General features: G+C 44.8%; 1 long non-coding RNA gene across 1 annotated transcript in view; it reads left to right on the top strand.

Moving 5' to 3' along the window:
• LOC144145025 (uncharacterized) overlaps positions 1 to 4,436 on the top strand; it is a 39,908-nt gene extending 35,472 nt beyond the window's left edge. Inside the window, exon 3 of the long non-coding RNA XR_013317399.1 lies at positions 4,309 to 4,436. This is a non-coding gene — a long non-coding RNA (uncharacterized LOC144145025). The remainder of the gene's footprint in view (positions 1 to 4,308) is intronic.
• Positions 4,437 to 20,417: the final 15,981 nt, after the last annotated feature.

The raw sequence follows: 20,417 nt of genomic DNA, 5'->3' as shown, positions 1-20,417 counted from the left end.
ATATTCCTTCGTTCGCAAATAGTTTATTCTATCGGTGTTTGTGGACCTCGGGAAGGCCTATGACACCGCTTGGCGCCACGGAATACTCAGCGGCCTGAAGTAATTTGGTGTTCAAGGCAAAAAAAAATTTCCTGTGTTTTTGAAGCCACCTCTTTCGTAGGGGCGATTTCCCGTGCAACCCGGGTGAACTTCCCAAGCGTTGTGGTCCCACACAAGGGTAGAGCGCCAGGCCAGGGAGTCGCTTGTACCTATTTCACCGCTAGGAGCCCTGCCCCACCAAGACACGTGAATGCACATGGTGCCTTCCACAACCACGGCGGACGCTCAACTTGCAACCCCTGTGGCAGGACATGCCGCCAGACTCTTTCACCCCGACAATGGCGCAACGCGGCATTACTGCCTGGGACCCCGCCAGATCGACAAGGGTCAGGGGCCCCTCGCAAGGGTAAAGGCAGCTTTCCAGGGATAAATTCCCCTTTCAAGGCTATGCACTAGACCAGGGACGTCTGTACCCATTAAAGAAACCGGTGCGTCCCCGCGGGACCAGAATTCGAACCCGGTACCCCCTGCTTACGAAGCGGGTGCTGTCTCTCTGAACCATCGCTGCGATTACCCTTGCTGTTATTTGTCCAAGAGAAAATGTGTGGGACAGTTGGTTGTGCACTCTAAGGGGTTCACTTGCAAGAAAATGCGTTGCTTAAGGAGGGGTTTTAGGTTGCACACTGTTTATAGTCAAGATGAACTCCCTTTGAAAGACGTTGCAACCTAGAATTTCCTACTACATGTATAAAGACTATGTGCAAATATCTCTTCAAGAATGTAACATGTTCATTTGAAACGTCGTCCAGCTACGCGTCAGCAAACTTTTTGACTGGACAGACAAGAAAGGTTTAAATTTCAGCCAGAAAAGGTAATTGCATTGATTGATTATCAGGTTTAACGCACCGACGGTACGAAGGCGATGAGGCGCGCCGTAGTTGAAGCCTCGGTATTATTTTTGATCGTCTGGGGATCGTTAACTTGCGCGAAAATCTCGAACACACGAGCGTTCTCGCTTTTCGCCTCCATCAGAACAGTGGCCACCGGTGCAAGGATTCGAATTCGCGTCCTTGGGCTAAGCAGCACCAATCCTTAGCCATTAAACCACCGCGGCGGGTAGAGTACTTGAATTGCGTTCTCTAGATGTGGAATACATCGAGACCCTGACATCACACTCAATGGCGTCTGAATTTCTACAAAAAAGGAGCACAATTTTTAGGGGTCGAGTTGGACGAACAATTCCCATTCATCCCTTAAATCAAACTAGTTTTGTAATAATGTCCAGAACAATGAAGATTATCAAAGTCGTTTCGCACTAATATCACACCTGTTAAAGCTGATAAACAACTCTTGCTGCCGCTTTATGCAGCATTGGTAGGATCTTGGGTGGATTATGGAAGTGTTTGTTTATGGGTGCGCCAAAAAAAACAGACAAAACAGCTGGACCCAGTGTTGTACCTGGAGCATCGCCTCACATCTGGTGCCTGCGAACTTCCCCGGTCCAAATCCCGTATGTAAATTGCGGCAAATCTTGCATAGAATACAAGCGAACATACGTGTGCTTCCTCTATGCGTTAAAATTTCATGAATGCATAACCACACATTTAAACCAGGTCTTCACGATGCATCCACAGCCCAGCTATAATTAAAACCTCCATCTATTCTCTGCCCTCTTCATTTAAGGTGAGACAAACAGCTTCGGGTCTCACCTTCCGTTTCCTAGACTTGCATACGTCATCTTTTATTGATAGTTAGCCACCATGGGATTTGGGCCATGTCTCCTCTGATTTGCCTTAACGAACACCCAGAAAAGCAGAGTATCAAGAATTGCAATTTCTCAGCATTTCCTGTCTCTGCAAGACAAATACATGTGCACAGAATTCTACAGTGACGCTTCCAAAAGTGCTGGTATGGTTTCCTGTGCTGCTCATTGGGCTTCCCCTAATTATTATATGCAGACCTATGAACGTACACACCAGCATTTTCACAGCGGAGGCGTTTGGTATCTTACTTATTTTAAATCGCATTGTCCAAAATGAAATTTCTGTGCCCACTATTTGCGCTGACTCTTTGAGTGTTGTCCACGCTGTTCAGCAAAAAATCGTAGCAAAAACCACGCCATCAATCTTGTGCTTCCCGCGATCCTGGCCGCAAACACTGGAAAAGAGGAAATGGGTATATGCTGGGTTCTGGGGCACTCTGGCATTGTAGGAAACAACGTGCCTGATGGAAGGGCTGATGCTGCTGTGCTTAGGAACACAGGTGACAAAAAACTAACCTAAACTGACCTCAAGCGACACTTTACAAACAAGACGTAATAAAGCCACACTTGCGATAATAAACAACTCACAATTACCACAGACACACATGAGTTGCCTAAGCTAGGGTATGGATAGCCCCCCCCCCCCATGTGATGCCGTCATACCTGCTCACTGCTTCCTCAAGACATCTGTGTACCAAGTGTTGGGAGGGCCTCTTCGTGGTTCACATCCTTATCCTTATTACACGTAAAACACCGAGCACAACAAGTCACAGGCATTTCTCTGAACTCTATGGATAATAGATTCTGCATCACCCATCACTATTTTTAAGCGACGGCCCAATCGTTTCTGTCAAACGCATTTGTAAGCATTTGTCAGAAGTTAAAATTCAAACCTCATTTCATACCACGCAGAATCAAAACGTGGCCCTTAATGGAGCCATGAAGACAAAATACGAGTTAGGGTTTTTAGAAAGACTGCTTAGTCCCAATAACAATGATACCAATATCATCGCAATCTTCGAGCAAATAACGGAGATAATTAAGAAAACGTGTAACGCAGTCGCGACCTTCTTGCCAATTTCCTTCTACTTTTCTATGACGTCACGGAACCTTGTTTGTGCGATTGGCGGCCGCCTAACTAACCTGTCGCGACGACACATGACTGGATGGCTGTAATGGGGCCTCTAGTTTCATTTGGCCGCATCACTTAAATGCTAACGTGCAGTTGACGCACTAAAAATTGTTTTATTGTTGGCCCCTATGACGTCATTATTGCTCATAACACGTCATTTGGGCGCACAATTTGAAAGTTTTTAAATAATTCTTGCTTTTGTTTGTTAAAAAAACAAGTTTTGTGGCAGTAATGGAGCTGAGTGAGATACTGAGTCCTAGTTCTTTCAAATTAACCGAAGTTGTATTTTCTCTTCATGGCTCTTTTAACACCAGCCACCTTCATATACTGTTAGGAATATCACATATATTTTTTGTAAAAGTTTGTTTTTCCTTTTTGCACCACTTACACAAAATATATTTTTATATGGCGCTCTTTGCTCAAAGTTGGCATTGCGCCATAAAACGCCATTCATCAACATCAGAAAAATATGCAATGCAATGACGGGAGAACTAATATAACGGTGAATATGAGACAATGTTCAAGATAGCGCCCATTACTGTGGTTTGGTGAGCTGGCCACTCAAGACAGACAAAACACTCAGGGGGTTAGAACAGCTGACGTCGTGGTGCGATCCACTAGGCGGTCATCGAAGGTGTAGGTTCTCAGTCTTGGAAGTGTCTTGCATCGCGGGATGAGCCATGAGCCGACGCTAGAAGGCCAAGAACACATCGGAGGCTGGACAGGCCAAGCTATAAGGTGAAGAAAAAGTGTTGGCAGCAAAGCGGTTTAAGCGAGAGGAAAGAACACACAAGACACCACGAATTCGGGTCCCGCCGAAATGCGAACGCAGTCTGAATCCTAGGGGTTATGACACGATAACGCTCTGGAGTTACTTGACCAATCCGGTAGGACAGGCCGAGGCGTTAAGAGGCGTTAGGAAAGCAGTTGATAATCGCACGAACACGTCGTGCAGAGATCGACCACAGTAATGATGCCCTGTCCTGGTTGCGCTTTATCTACCCATGCTGCAAGATCTTTTGCGCAAGCCCTTAACACGTTAAATGATGAAAATACATAGTCAAATCATGCCTCTATAATTTTCTCCTAAATTACGTATTGGGCAATAAATAATTTCGACAGTTGCTTATGATAGAGAACGCTCTTTTAATATCTGTATCTCCCTTTCTGTATACTCACTGTTAGCGTTTATGACTACTTATGTCGTATAGTCGTACTTTGCAAAGGGTTACATACGGTATTCATGTATGTGCCGGCTCTTGCTCCGTGTTCATGAACACGGTTACAGTTTCTTGAGTTCATGGTAACTGGACCAACATAGTGCTTCAGTAAGAATGATGACCATGTTTCCCATTTGAATTTTTTTACCCTACAGGATTGATGGGATATTCGATATGCCAAACTAGTGACATGTTCTGCAAAGTTTGCATTCCTCAAGCAAAAGCTCATTTTCCATCTTTTTGAAGCTTTTCTACAATAAAAACCATCGAATCTCTCGTAAAAGACTTTTATTTGCTATAACTCTATGTTGAGAAAAAACACAGGGCAAGTGTGACATGTACATTGAAAGAAAAAGTGCAAAATGCCAAAACCAAACTACAAAGATCACAAAAAGCAAAATACCAAAAGTATCAAAGGAAAGCAAAAAAAAATGACTTTGTATTGGTGCAAGAAATGCTGAAACAACAGGGAGGAACCAAGGACAGTCATCACGTCCTTGTTCGATTGCTTTCTCACCGATATGAATTCCAACTGGCCGATCTCCCTCTACTGCATCACAGAACTTCAGTGACAACACGACACACTGTGCGTATGTCGCATAAGCCTGAACATCACGTGAAAGACCCGTTTCTGAATCCTTTCTGTGTGTACCTTACGAAGACTGATATCATTCGGGTAAATAAATCTGACTGTTGAGAGCTAAAAATATAGCTAGGAAGAACACGGGAGAGCGTGTCATTCCGCACACGGGAGCAGCCCGCGGGCGCTCCGGGTAACTTCGCACGCATGCGAGATTCGTCTCCAACGAGGCCATCTGTTCATCGCGTGGAAAAGGTCACCAAGACGGTTTGTTTTCGTCTACAATGCTGACTGTCGTCTGCTCTCTGCTATTTGGTTGCATGAGGCAAGCAATACGCTGCGTTGTGAAACTATCAGTAGCAGCTTCCTTACACTCCCTCACTCGTTTCCTTACTATAACAGGTGGCAAGTCACACAGTGAACTTGTCGGTAAAAATGTGCATTTTTTTGCTAGGAATAACAAAGCCATAACTCTGATGTATGCCACAAATGCTGCCTTTAAAATTTTTGCGCTTTTCGTTGTCTTTATTCACCAAGCCATTTCCACCTGCATCACAAGGTTTACAACCCCCGTTATTAGAGCCAGGGTATTTTAGGTTCCGTTGGGAGGGAGAGATGACCGAAAGCGCTGCTTTTCTTGTTATATTTTAATTTCTGCGAACCTCAGGGCAGCTGTCGCGCGTGCAACTTTTTAATACTTTACACATTCAAGAGGAACGTAGCATGTCACGGAGGGCGGTGCATATATTCTTCGCGTTCTTGCTATCCCCAGATTTCAGCTTAAGAACTGTACTTTACGTGTGCACGTTCAATCTCCGGTTCAAATGTTTTTTTTAATTCTTTCTTGGAAAAACATGTCGAGAAAAGGTTGGTGGTTTGCTATTCTCTTGCAGCAAATAAGCCTGTTCATTTTTACGGACACATTTATTGCGCGTCATGTTTATTACAAGGAAACAAACGAGGTTGTTTAAGCAACGCACTACCAATAGTTTTACAACGCAGCTGCTTGCTTGGCTCACACAACCAAACTGCAGACAGCAGATGACAATCTGCAGAGCCGACGATAAGCAAGCGTCGTCGTGACGCTATGCGGGCGATGAACACAAAGCGTCGTTGCAAAGGAACGGCGCATGCGTGCGAAGTTCCCCGGACACCGACAGTCGGCTCCCGCGTACAAAATGACACGTGTTCACGCCAACTGTGATTAAGAGTGTTCGTGCGTGGTTCGCGTAGTTCCTCCACTGCAATTCCATCCTCCTCGACAAGCGCAGCAGAAAAAACCAAAAAGCACCAAGCGTTTTTAGAAGTATAGTTTTCTCTCTATCTGTCGTTCCCACAAAATAAAATGATGTATAAGTAGTTTGCGATGAAATGTTCGTACGCCCTGGTCTCGGCATTTAGGCAAACGGAGACGGAAACCTGCGTATTGTATAAAGTACGGTGGGCGCTGGCGTACACGCTTTGGTACTACAACGAAGGTTACTTCCGTCGCGTGGGTCTTAACACTGAAAACACGGCGACGAAAACTACGAAGCCTGTAGAGGGTCTGCTGGACTCTTTGGTGTTCCCATAATAGCAACGTCTCTGGCGTATATAACACCACAAAAACTAGGTACCATTATACCTACGCGCTGAAGATGTGAGGATTACAATAAGGACGATTTAGAAAACAGCAGCGCGGCGCGATGTGCTTATTTTGACACCGTATTATAAATTTAGCCGCGTAGTAGCGCGCGTATGGGCACCGTGTTAATGGGCGCAACCATTTGCTTTACCCATGGGAGACTGTCACCATGCCAACAAACGCACCAATCAAAACCAAGTGGACGGGGCGTGAAAACGTCACATCGTGTCCATTCAGGCGGCTAGGTGTGTTATTTACTCCGCCGAAACGTCGGCCCGCCAGTCTAACTGAACTTTTCATCTTCTACATGGACTTCTGTTTCGCACACGTTTTGTGGCAGCTTCGAGTTCGTTGCGGGCCTACTGCGCATGGCTTGATGACCCTATTTCACGGCACTCCTTGCAATAACGAGCACAAGACAAAATAAAGTGGTCCTACGGAAAGATACAGAATGCATTTTTACGGTGGGAAAACAAAACGTAGGGACCCGGTACAGACATCTGGCCGCAAGAGAAGCCCTCGATTTCGCACAGTGCGTGCCACAAATGGGATTCCGGTATGCAAATTGATAAATATGAATTTGGTTGTTTTTTAAAAGCCAAAACACGCCAAGTAGTTCTAACAACAGTCCTAAAGGCGCCCAAAGCTCTCTGGCTGTTTTTAAACATAAGTGCTGAACCATGAATATAAACTCCAGTACTTTTACGGTACAAGCATATGGCATTTTTCTTGAGCAAATCACATAGTTGAGCATGATGCTAATAAGTCCATCATTCATACAAATTCGCTGAGCGTCTTGCATAGACTATTGCAGAGAAAATCTTAAATACACCACTTCGTTCAACTTGTTTAGAGACAACTGTGACAGCCTATAAAGCAAACCTTGAAGTGACAGTGTGTTGGCTACCAGGGAACTCTGGCATCACCGGAAATGAGGCGTCGGATGAAATGGCCTTCACAGCTGCAGTCCTAAACACAGTCATTACACCAACACAACCTTACACATACATCAAGCCACACATCAGGCAACTCCGTAAAACGTAACAAAGTGACAGGAGCGAACTGACAGACAATAAACTACACGCAGTAATACCAGACTTGGGTCGATACAATAATTACTCACACAGCAAACACACCGAAGTGGTTTAAAAAGGTTACGGATAGGCCACTCCCACCTGCTCACTGGATCACCAAGTCCCTTGTTCCGCGAGTGTGAAGGCCTATTGGTAATCCACATAATCTTTCAATTCAAATAATTGCAAATAACACGACGGAAATACTTACCACAAATATGCTGACTACAGATACCAGTACACTGAGCCTTTTTTTTCTCCCTCACGATTTCATGCTTTGTGTATTTTTAGACCTTATTTTATACCACGTATAAGATGAACAGCTCTGGCACTCATTCGCGTGGCCATAGGATTGGACGTGATCGAATCCTGAAATTCAAACAAGTTTCACTTATGGTTCCATGAATCACATACTTCACATCCCTCGTTATCGTTCGCTTGTGTTCTGGATATCTCAGGAATCGCCACACCGCGCTTCTGCTGTGTTGTCCGCTGTAAAATCCGCAGGCCGAGACTCGACAGATATGGCACTGTACCCGCAAGCCCTCGCAGCATTTGCAAAACAAACCGCCAACGAGAACTCGCCACCGCGTGTCACTGTGCGTGCATTCTGCGAACTCGCTCGTGGACAAATGAAGGGCTGAGCGCAAAATGGTGAGTTGAAAACACAAAGGGAACCTAAAACACATGCGCTACAGAGGATAGGATTCGAATTTGAGAATTGCAAAGGAAATCAATAAAATGCAATGTTGAGTGTAAATCTTGAAGTATAAAATGCCATTTTGATCCGGTTAGTGCTGGAGCAAGGGTTCCCAAAAGTGTACGTCTTGAGTATTATTTCATCGCTAATATTACACAGAAACTCCCAGGCGTTTCTTTGCGATTAGACTTCCACTTGAAATTCCGCCGGAAGGCCACGAAGGAAAATGCAGAGGTTTCACAAAAACGTCAGAGTTGACGGAAAATTCGTCCTCATGTACGATACAGTCGTACGGCTGCTTTTCACAGATGAGAAATTTTCCGTAGGCCGATACTTGCCGTGTGCTCGGTTGCATTATCCGAGGATGATTATCTTGTCAATCTGATTTTTAAATAAGGTAATGCAGTTCATTTTAAATATTCTGCAGCCAATAATTGTGACTTCGTTATCGTCCCTGCTGTTTCAGAACCGGGAAAAAACACCTATTCACAAGTAGTAAACGAATGATTCTCATTGGCAAATAATTAGCAAGGCAAATTCAGGCAGCCAGCTAGGTCTTTCAGCTCATGCCCACGCTAGTCCACCAGAGCGTCTTCTTCTTCCTCGACGGCTAGCTAGGCAGCCGCACAACCATGGTACATGCTTACTTTGGTGTCATTGTCGAGTCGCTGACAGCACATTTATCGGTGAGCTCATTTCTGTAATAACCACCACGTGGCATAGCTCCCCCGCAGGATAAGCACCAACTCGGTGCTGTGTAGCTACAATGTGGAAGGTGAATCAGGGGAGTGGTACGGTTTGAGGCGGGGGACGTAGACGACGTCACTTCGAGGTTGAGAGCAGGAAGGAATGACGGACACGATTTCATACGTAACGTCCGTAAATTGACGGAATACTTTGTAAGGGCCAGCATAGCGGGAAATCAGCTTCTCATAAAGTCCCACACGACGAGTCGGACACCAGAGTAAGTGAGGGACCCTAGAGAAAAGCGAACAACGAGGTGACGTTCGTCACAGGAGTTCTTCTGGCCAACTTGTGAATTACCGAGAAAGAGTATTCTTGAAGGCGCAACGCCCAGCGGCCAAGCCGACCGGTAGGGTCCTTCAAAGAGGAGAGCCAGCACACTGTGTGATGGTCAGTCACCACTGCGAAGTCCCTACCATATACGTAGGGGCGGAATTTGCTGACGGCCCAAACTAGAGCAAGGCATTCACGCTCAGTCATAGAGTAATTGTGCCCTGAGGGTAGGAGATTTCGCGATCAAAGGTGGGTGAGAAAACGATGACGTCGTCCAAATAACACGGCAAATGGACCATTTAAACCAGTGAAGAAGTGAGTGCATCATTCTTTCAAAAGTAGCCTACGCATTACCGAGCCCAAAGGCATCACTTTAAACTGATAAAGGCCGTCGAGTGTCACAAAAGCGGTCTTCTCTCAGTCTTTTTTGTCCACTGAAATTTGCCAATAGCCTGATCGTAGGTGTATTGATGAAAAATATTTGGTTCCATGAAGACAATCAAGGGCATCGTCAATGCGCGGTAGTAAATGCGTGTTATCTTGTTTAGGTGTCGGTATTCAAGACAAAAACTCCAGGTGCCATCTTTCTTTTCTACAAGTACGACGGGAGATGCCCACGGGCTGTACGAAGGCTCTATCATGTCCTTGTAGGGCATCTTGTCGACTCCCTGCTGTATCACGAGCCGTTGAGACTGCGACACACGCTACGGCCGCCTGCGGATTGAGTTTGCATCACCAGTGTTCATCCGGTGCTTGACAGCAGAAGCCGGGCGCAAAGGGCGGTCACCCAATTCAAATATGACTTTAAAGGACTCTAAATGGCATTAGAGCCCTTCAACTTCTATTGCTGGAAGTCCAGAGGCAATTCGTTTTAAATAAGGTAATTCAGTTCATTTAAAATATTCTGCAGCCATTCAATGTTACTTTTGTTTTATCCCTGCAATGTACCAGCAACTCCGTACTTGTTATGACAACACAAGCGAGGGAACTGTGCCTGCGGCAGCATGTGACATCTGAAAACTGTTTCCAAACAATTTTGCTTTAGATACTCTGGACAAAATACATGAGACATTTACCAAGGTGAATATAAATGGTAGCGAAGGTTCGGGCTAAAAGCGTTTCAGAACCTATTGCCAGCGACATCAGGATGGGGATTATGGGAGTGACGATTGAAGCGCGACTAGTTGAGGACGAAACAAACACTAATAGCAAAAAGCGAAGTTTTATGCAACAATGAAACAATTATTTATTATTATGTTTGTGTTTAATGGCGCAAAGATATCTGGACCAAAGAGCGCCAAGACTCCGTTAGGTGTCCGTCTATGTCACGTTTGTGCTTAGAATGTGTATGAAATGAGCATGGTACGGCACTGGCTAAAAAACTATATATGGGTGGAGAGAGCCCGTAGACTAAAACATACAAATGCTTATAATGCCGAATGACAGGAACAATGGTTGACACATGACAGCGCCTGGAGCCTCAGAGCATGCTGCGCAGCCCGGCTCCCTGTGCGCCCAAAACAGTGTTCAGAATCACCCTAAAATAAGAGGGAGTCTGAGGTCTGAACTCACGGCCTGTGTGAATTGAGTTTTAAGAAATTGACATCGGCAAGATAAGTTAAAAGACACTTGTAAGAGAACATTAGTTCGTCTCGTAGGAATAGTGAAGGGTGTAGGAGAATATTGTGCGCGTAGAGTTTAGGGAAGTGTCGTTTTCTGGCATAATTCATGGACGTACATTCAGTTAACACGTGGAGAACAGAGAGCCATTGCCCACACTTGTCACAAACTGGTTGGAGTGCTCTATTCAAAAGATATGTGTGTGTGGCGTGCGTGTGGCCTATTCGCAGTCTACAAATGAATACCTCTGTGAATCTGTATTGGGTCTCGGTGAGATATTTACCTATGTAATGTTTAACTGTGTGTAATTTGTTGTTGGATTCTTTGTTCCATTCCTGCTGCCACATTTTACGAAGTCTCTGTCGTATAGCTGGTTTCATGTCCAGATATAGAACCACAGGTTCATCCACGTGAGGGCGAAGAGCAGCTGCCGCAGCATACAGGTCGGCGATTTCGTTCCCCCGTATGCTGCTGTGCCCCGGCACCCGGCACACTACTATCGTCATATCTGAAGCATTACCGACATTAACTTCCTCATTAGCTGGTTTATTATAGGGTTTTTACTTGGTTTTGCCAAATGTTATGCCATCATGACACTACAAGACTCTGTAAAGATAACACACTGTTGTATATTTGTTTCTGTGATGTGCTCTAGCGTAATTAAAATTCCGTATGCTTCTGCTGTAAACATGTTGCAGTTTGCGTTCAGTGTCATTGTACTAGTGAACTTGGGGCCATGTGCAGCGCATGACACAGCAGAAGCGGACTTCGAAGCATGTGTGTAAAAAGTAGTGTAAGGGTACGCGCGTTGTAAGTGTAAAAAATGCTGTAAAATAACTTCTCTTGGTGCATTTCTTTTTCTGGTTTGTCTAAAAGATACATCACAGGACTCTTGACGCAGGTGCCAAGGAGCAACGAGGTCGGTAGGTAGGAAGCTTGTGTAAGTCATTAAATAACACCCGATGTTCCCGTGCCTGCATTCCGGTTCGGAAGGGGAATGGCATGGTGATAGATGGAGGGTTAAAAAAGAGATTGCTAGCCGACGTATCAGTGATGATAAAATTACATCGATGATTATTCAACAATGCTACAATAAAACAATGTTTATAATTTACTAATGATATTTATTTCTAAATCCCATTAATTTAGGCACAGTTTGCAAAGAATTCATGAAATAGTTCTTCATTCTCAAAAGCCTTTTTTGCAGCGGCCTCTGAAGAATGGGGCGTGTCATTGCTCTGTGATGCAGTACTTGTAGTAAACTGAAATTTAATTATACTCCAACCAATACATAAACAACACCCGACGATTCGAAGCCGGCTCGGCTTCTTCTTCAGGGGTGACTGGGGCTACGCTGCAGCCGCGTCTCATAGTCTTTCACTGTTGCTGCCCTCGCGCAAAGCCTTTCGCTGCGGCAGGTAATCCGGTCCTCTGACTTCCGGTCCTCTAACTTGTCTATCTTTGAACGGCATTTACAACTTGCCACAAATAGGCTTGTAAAATGGACTGACAAATACCCCTTTAAGCTAAATCCTCAAAAGAGCACACGTGTCCTATTTTCCAAGAGGCGTGGTATTCACAGTAAGCCCACCATCTAGCTCAGTGGAGTAGCTGTGCCTGTGAAGAAGGAACACAAGTTTTTAGGCATTGTGCTAGATGAAAAGCTGTCTTTTATTTCACATATAAAGCTAATCAAAATAAAATGTATAAAGATAATTTATATTCTTATAGTCCTATCCCACCACTCGTACGGCGCGATAAGATGTGCCTGCTGCGTCTCTACAACAGTGTAGTGAAGTCACGGTTGAACTGTGGGGGCGTACTGTACGGGTCAGCTTCGAAAACCGCTTTAAAAATGCTTGACCCTGTTTTGCACCTGTGGCTTCGCCTTTCGTCATTAGCCTCCCGAACGAGTCCTGCACAAAGAGTATATGTCGAATGTGACCAGTGGTGCCTGGAAGACCAGCGCTTATACACAGACCTATTGTATGCCGTGAAGACAAAATCTGTAAAAAAATCATCCTTCTTTGTTTATTGTCAATGACACCCCTGCCATGCACTCATTTCTCAGTCGGCCCACTATATCTATGCCTTTTTTGTTGAGAGTGAAAGGTCAAGCTGAGGACCTTGGGATTTCTTTTAGTGAGACCTACAAAACTTCAATCGCAGACCTTGTTGCTCCTTGGGAAATGTCCCCTGTTTCTTGTAATTTATCTTTTAGAGCCATTAACAAAAGCACTGCGCCAAGAGAACTCATCTTGCAGCACTTCCTACACCTACGACACAAATATCCTTAAACAATGTTTTACACAGATGCCTCCAAGTCCGCCCATTCTGTGTCATCCGCTGCACATAGCCCAGACTTCGCTATCGCAAAGACAATGAACAAAAATACCAGTTTTTTTAGAGCTGACGCACACGGCATTTTAACCACTGTGGAACACAATGCAGAAACCAGACTACACAGTTACATTATTTTTACAAACTCCTTGAGTGTATTACCAGCTCTTCATTAAAAAAACGAACGAGAAACTTCATTTTAAACCGTCTTATCTAATCCACAATGTCTGCCTACGCTCTAAAATTGACTGTAGTAGTGTGCTGGGTACGTGGGCACAGCGGAATGTCTGGCAATGAGATTCCTGACCTGAATGCTGCTTTGGTGGCTCTCTGCAGTGTTGTGGATATCCAACGTGTTCCCTACATAGACATGAAGCCATTAGTTCGGAGTATGCTTCTGAGGCGCTGGCAGGTACAGTGGGACACACAAATCCAAAACAAACTGCACATTATAAAACCACACCACACATAGGGAAATACAACACAGAGAAACGGAACAGGTTCCCAGAAATATCAATATGGAGATCAAGAACAGGTCACACACACGCTACACACTCATATATTTTAAACAGAAGCCCACCACCAGTTGTGAGAAATGCGGACGAAGACTTACAGTCCTCCACGTATTTATTGAATGCTTGGCACACCATGACGCAAAGAAACGACTCTTCCCCGAACTATATACCTACCCTTAAACCAATCATTGTTTTTATCTGATCAACCCCCGATCAGAAGTGTACGCCTTTTAGCCTACCTCGCTGACATTGGATTTTTGGCACTCATCTGATACCATGTGTGACATCACTGCCACCCGGTGCAAGTATTGATGGTGGATCTGAGCGTTTTCATAACGTGCCAGGGACGTCACTGCTATCCCTGTTTTGTTATATTATGACGCCCCCAGCACACACCTAAACATCGCCATTTATACCTCTCATCTTACTCATCTTCGCTTTTTCGAGTAAGGGCCCTTTACACCCATATATACACTGTTTTTATCAAGTACATCACAATCATCGGCATAGAATTTTAACAACAAATGTGACAAAACAAGTATTTTCTTGGTGCTCTTTGGCCTCAGACGCCCTTGCGCCAATAAAACATATGTAGTAGTAGAGATGGCCCCTGTGCTTCTACAAAACGTCTTTTAAACTCGGCACTCAAAACAGTAGGTGGCTCCTTTAGTGGCACCATAGTGCGTACTCGGATGCTGGTAGTAATCCCAAAGTAATATGTGGTGCTTAGGATTCAACCCGGTGATGTTAAGTTTTCAAAAATCGTTATTTTTCTTGTTAGTCAATTAAGACATATTACAGGAGTGCTCTGAGAAGCAGTGGCGCCAGTTTGTTAATCAAAATTAGGCTAATTTTGCCATTTCCCCGTGTTTTATAAAGGCCACATGGCACTCCTATCGGAAGGCGAGTTAAATACGTTTTTGAATTCCATTTTGTTTTTCAGACTAAAACTAGAGCCACGGTAATGATGACCAAAATCTGAGTAGATTTGCAACGTGATACCTGAGAAATCTGTAGATTTTCAGCTCTTCCTGAATCTGGTTTTCAAACAAACTTGCCCTTATCATTGCACTAAGGGCCCCGTATGTGGCTTCTTCGGGAGGTTTGAGAAACAGAGAAATGTGCTGCATAGACTGTGTGCAATATTCTACTTGTAGCTTGCCCAATAATTTTGATCAAGGAATAATACAGTGGATACGTTTTCTTGAATTGTTCTCAATTGCCTCCCTTCTCTTGCACACGAATTAAGTTCTTGTTGGAAATGAGAGGATATATACTGCGGGTAATGTAAGAGAAAAAGGGTGACTGCAACGGTCGTATAAGTTACCGACCACTGTTGTTCAAAGAAGAGGGCGCTTTAGCCTATTCTATTGCAAAACATGTTTTAAATGTGCAAATAATTCCGCAAAAGTGATTGTAAAACATGCGTTGTTAGCTGTGATGTAATAGGCTTGGTGTATCTTCTGAAGCAAAGAGTTTTAAGACAGCATTTTTTTTGCAACAGGCTGCAAGGAGCACCGGCACCTATTTAACGGCAGAGCTGATTGTGAGAATTAAAATCAACCATCACTACGAAAGAATATGAAACTTGATCCAGCGAACATTACATTTCAGTAGCCCGAAGGAAATACTTTTGGCGGCGTGCAAGAGCGAACTGCTTTTAACATTAAAAATTATTTCTGTCGTAGCAACCACTTGAAGGTTGGTAGGTAGGATTAATCGCTTTGTTCATTCATACGTCATCACCCAGCCGTCCACATCAACAGAAATGGCGGTGCACAAAAGAGTAAAATAAAACGAAAACGCTACAAACAGGATCACCATAAAGACACAAGAAATGTGTTTTATGCATACAACTCTGGAGGGTTGTGCGTGCGTAAAATGCCAGTTTGTTGTTTCATACTCTTTGCCAATAAAATTCAAATAATAAGGCCGTACATGCAGCACATGTATCCAACATGTACAGGACAGATATTACCTTCACAAAAGCGAAAGTTGCAATGAGCTTTCCCGAGCTGTTTCCCGTGTCCTGAAAAGCAAGGTCAAGGCTGTCGAAAAATACCCGAGAGATAATCTCCAAACTTTAGGTCGGAGCTGAACAGATTGAAAAAGAACGCTGCAATCCAAAGGCTAAATTTGCGCCTCGGACATATCGCACAGATGTTGCGTGTAATCCACAAAGATAGCCTAGCAGTGGTTTACAATAACACTGTTTATTAGGTCACATAACTAAGTAAAAATTGGTGTAAGCTTCTTTTCCCTGCGTGCATAACAGCTACGGCGGCGGGGATGCACGTGCCTCCTTGTATGAAGGAGAAAAATCTGGTATCTATAAGACGACATGGATAAAGTACATAAAAGGCTTTATTGTACCTAATTTGACGGTCAATGTTCGCAATCTGTCAAAATAAGGGGTAAGCTCATCACGTGGTACGTAGAACCGAGGATTGAAGAAAGGAAATATTTAATACAAATGTTCGAATAAACTTGGTTGATTATTGTTGGTGTTCGTTTTCTTCAATCACAAGCGGTCGGATGCCAATACAGGCAGTGAACAGTATTCTTTGATACACTGCAGCATAGAAACGTCTGCGAATCTAGTATAAACGTTGCAACAGCACAGTGAAATATTTTTGAGAAGTTCACTCAAGAAACCATTGTTTAAATGTGCAGTCAGACAATATGTCTCTTCGCATTTTTTAGTATGCGTTTTTAAGTGTTATTGGACATCTTGAAATAAAGAAACCGTCTACTTAAAGGAACACTTCCCGCTCAATAATTTTTAAATGTGGAGTACTTTAGGACCGCCCAATTTCCGTCCGCATCGGTGCGCATAATATTTTTAAACGCAAAAAATCAGACAGGCACCAGCAGGGTTCAAGGATGTGTCTGGTACACCAGAAAGAGTTAGTGTCAGTCGTCTTATCCATTGGTCTACGATCGTGATTTAGTACCCGAGAGTCAAACGGATTACTCTTCTGTAGCGGTGCGGAGTACCTTAGGACCTCCCAATGTCCGTCCGCGTCCATCCGTGCGCACACCACCATCAAGCGAAAATCCAGCGAAATTCGATTTGAACCGTGAGTTGCAGTTTCATTTAGGGAGTAATTAGGTTCAATTCACGACTAAACATGTGCAGCTTTCCCGCTCATGGCAGTCCTTTCAACAGTGATTACCCTGCAATTTTTTAGCGAAAGGAAAATGTTATTTTGCACAGCTAATATTTGAAGTGAATACTTGCTCTGTGCACAGTTTCAAGTCGCGCACGTTGCGCGACTGGGTTCCTGCATCGGAACTATCCCATAGAAATGCATGGGGAGATGGATTTGACAGCGAATTACACAAAACAATATTCAGAAACCTAAAATGTTCTTTTAGCGTTTTAATCTTCACGTTAACTTCTAGCTTTTTGCAAAATATCATTTTCCTAAAGTGGTTTTTCTAGGTTCCCGAGAGGTTGTAATTTTGAGCGAGAAAGCTGGGTATGAATCGAGTGACGGTAAGGGAGCAAATCGGATGTCACTCGGAGCGCAACTTGGATGTCATTTCGAGTCCCCGTACTCCGCACCCTCGCCATCACCCACTGAGTGGAGATGCTTCCATTTTTTCCTTGACCCTAGGAACGCTGCTCAGTCTCATTAGACTGTTCTGTTTGAACGAACAGCTTTTTTAGATGGTTTTTGTGCCTATGAGGACACGCGAATTTTTTTGTGCAACTTGCAAAGGTGAAAGTTAATTTTAAACGTCTTGTGCTTTGTTTAATTCTGGCGATTGGAGAGAGTATAATGCATGCTGACCTGTTGGGACATACACTCATGAACACAACAAATCGGTTCTTGGAACGGCAAGATTAGGACAATTCTTGCTATTTACAATTTCAGGCCCTTAACCTAACTGTCTCTGAATATTTATCCTGCCCTGTAACCAAAATAACAGAACAACATGAGGCCTATCATGTGAAAAGTTAATTGTTCAAGTAAAAGTTCTAGTTTAACGCAGAAAATGAGTATGTACAGCTCGACGTCTGGAGAACAAATGTCATCAGTGGAAAACAACTTGGTAATTCCCGGAATAGAACTAGTATTTGCCGTTCTGCGGTTTCCTTTTTTTTCTTTCATACACTTAATGAGCGGCAGAGCACTAGAGCTACGAAACCGCTATAACTATCGGCACTTTCTTTCGAGTATGAATACGGGAGCAATTTAAGTGTCTCGCTAGGAAAGAATGGGGCGAGGATCTGATGTTGTGATTAAGCAATGCGATATTGTACTTAGCAGTGCATTCCGCTGCGACCTCACTTTCTTAGTGTGGAACATCAACTTTTTAACAGTTATGCGCAAATACGGAACAATATTTTAGAAAGGCGTAATAGTTTAGTTCCAACTTTAAAAAAATGGCGCAGCTTATCCAAGTGGTGAGAGGCCTGGGCCTGCTTTGGATCCCCGCCTGGTTTTGCGATAAAGATGACACGGCCCTCACGGAAAGATTCAGGGCGCACTCCGCGCTTAAGAAAGCCGTTCACCATGTCGAGGAGTGCAAGAAATGGCGGGAAACACCTTCTTGTACAATCCAGCAGGGATACCGTCAGGCCTTGGTGCCGACGCACCATTAAATCTTTGAACACACTCGCTCAGCTCGTCGGCATCCACAGGAGCCCACAGCAACTTAAACAGGTTATCTGGCACGCATGAGCATAGGTCGGCAAAACAGAAAGAACTCACTCAAACTCAATCACAATTTTTTTCATTCACACTGTACTCAATCAAACTCACACTCAAAAATCTCGTCTGTTCCCAAAATCACTCGTACTCACTCATCAAATACTCATTTGTAATCGTACTCACTTGTACTCAAACTCATTTGTCCTCACGAGTATTCGTACTCAATCTGTACTCATGAGTACTCACTCTGTACTCATGAGTACTCAATCTGTACTCATGAGTACTACTCAATCTGTACTCATGAGTACTACTCATTCTGCACTCATGAGTACTACTCATTCTGCACTCATGAGTACTACTCATTCTGCACTCATGAGTACTACTCATTCTGCACTCATGAGTACTACTCATTCTGCAATCATGAGTACTACTCATTCTGCAATCATGAGTACTACTCATTCTGCACTCATGAGTACTCAATCTGCACTCATGAGTACTCAATTTGTATTACTCACGAATAATCAACTTATCTGCACTGTTAGCTAGGTCGTATCTCGAATTAAAGACTAAATAGAAAAAATTAAATGTTTAATTGATTAGAAAAACACACTGTCGGGCTCAGGGGAGCTCGGGATTGTCGTGCGGCCGTGGCCGCAAACTGCGGTTTTCTGCGTGTCTTCGGGTGGCAGCTTTTGTCGTCCGTTTTCGTTTCCGGGCGCGCTGATACTCTCGTAATCGTGCTCCGAATCCAAATTGTGCCTGCCACCAGGCACAATGAAGCGTTCGCGTAGATTGGCGTCCGTTCGTATCCAGATCACTGTCCGCTTATTCACAGATGCGCGATGCTGGCTTTTGTTATTTGTTTTTCCGGATACTAGAAACTTCGTTAAGAGGGTGTTCGTCTCGTTGAGTTTCGGTGAAGTTCAAATCTTCTTGATTTTATTGTGTGTGTGCCGTGGGATTCACTTCGTCAGACATGAACTTGACAGTGTTTACGGCGTTGCGTTAGTCGCGCCCCTTCCGTCGGCGATTGTGTTCGTGTAGCTCGTCGCGTGCTTGATGCATGTGGGGGCGTAGACGTCCGGTTTGTCCGGTGGCGAGCTGCGGTGTGTAGGGATGGCATAGTTCGGCGCGTTGAGCATGTTGCTTGAATTGACGTGTGCGTTGCGTATGGTGTGGTAGCTGTTTGGCTATTCGTTTAGTGTGCGGTAGCGTGGCGTTTTCGTAGGGTGACATTGCTGATCGGTCAAAGTCGTTGCGGCTCCGTCCTCGCAGTCGCCGTGGTTGTTTCGGATGTGAAACCGTTGTGGTGGGGTAGCGGGCGTAGTTCGTGCCGTCCGTTCGGTCCTACATTCTTTGGCGTCGCAAGCGTGACTTCATCGGTAGGGCATTCGATGCGTTCGTCTGGATCAGGTTTATTCGTTGCCGTTCTTGCCGTGTCCGTGTCGTCGCTCAAGCCCTCGTATTTTGCCCGTTGTTTCAAGAATGCTAAAATCGCTATCTCTCCCAAACAAGCAGGCTCCGTTCGTCCCGAGTCCTCTTGCCCACGGTTGCGTCCTCTTGTACGAAACGGTGTTTGTCGTGTGAGTCTCGATCGGAGCGTGGGTGCTGGGGATCTTGTTCGTTCTGGCTCGGACGTGCCGCATGCGGTGGCCGTGTCATTGCCCGTTGACGGAACTACCTGCACGAGTGTAATGTCATTCGTTCACTGGACTCGGGCTGGAGCAGCGGGTGTCGGAGAGCTCGTACGTTCCGGTAGGGTTGAACCGCGTGCGCTGGGTCTTTTGTTGCTTGTGGCCAGGCTGATTTCGGTGCTTGTAACATTCGCTGGCCAAGTCGGGATAGCAGCAGCGGGAGCGGAGGACGTCGCGAATAGCAGTTTCCTCCGCGTGTGCTGGCTTAGTGGCGTTCCGTGCGCTGTGCATTTCGTTCGCCGTGGTCAGCTCCACTGGCTCAAGTTGGATGTCGTTCGTCACCTCTGGTGCGTTTCATGCGCTGCTCGTCTCATTTTAACTGGGAAACTGCCGTATGATTGATGTGCGGTCGTTCGCCACGCATGGTGCATTGCGGGCGCCGTGCGTCTTCGTCGCTTGTCATGGCTATATCCACCGATCCGGATGCGATGTCGTCGGTT

Source organism: Haemaphysalis longicornis, unplaced genomic scaffold, assembly GCF_048455015.1.
Source record: "Haemaphysalis longicornis isolate Haplotype H1 unplaced genomic scaffold, Haemaphysalis longicornis Haplotype H1 scaffold_7, whole genome shotgun sequence".
NCBI lineage: Eukaryota > Metazoa > Arthropoda > Arachnida > Ixodida > Ixodidae > Haemaphysalis > Haemaphysalis longicornis.
This window is presented reverse-complemented; position numbering and strand designations above follow the sequence as displayed.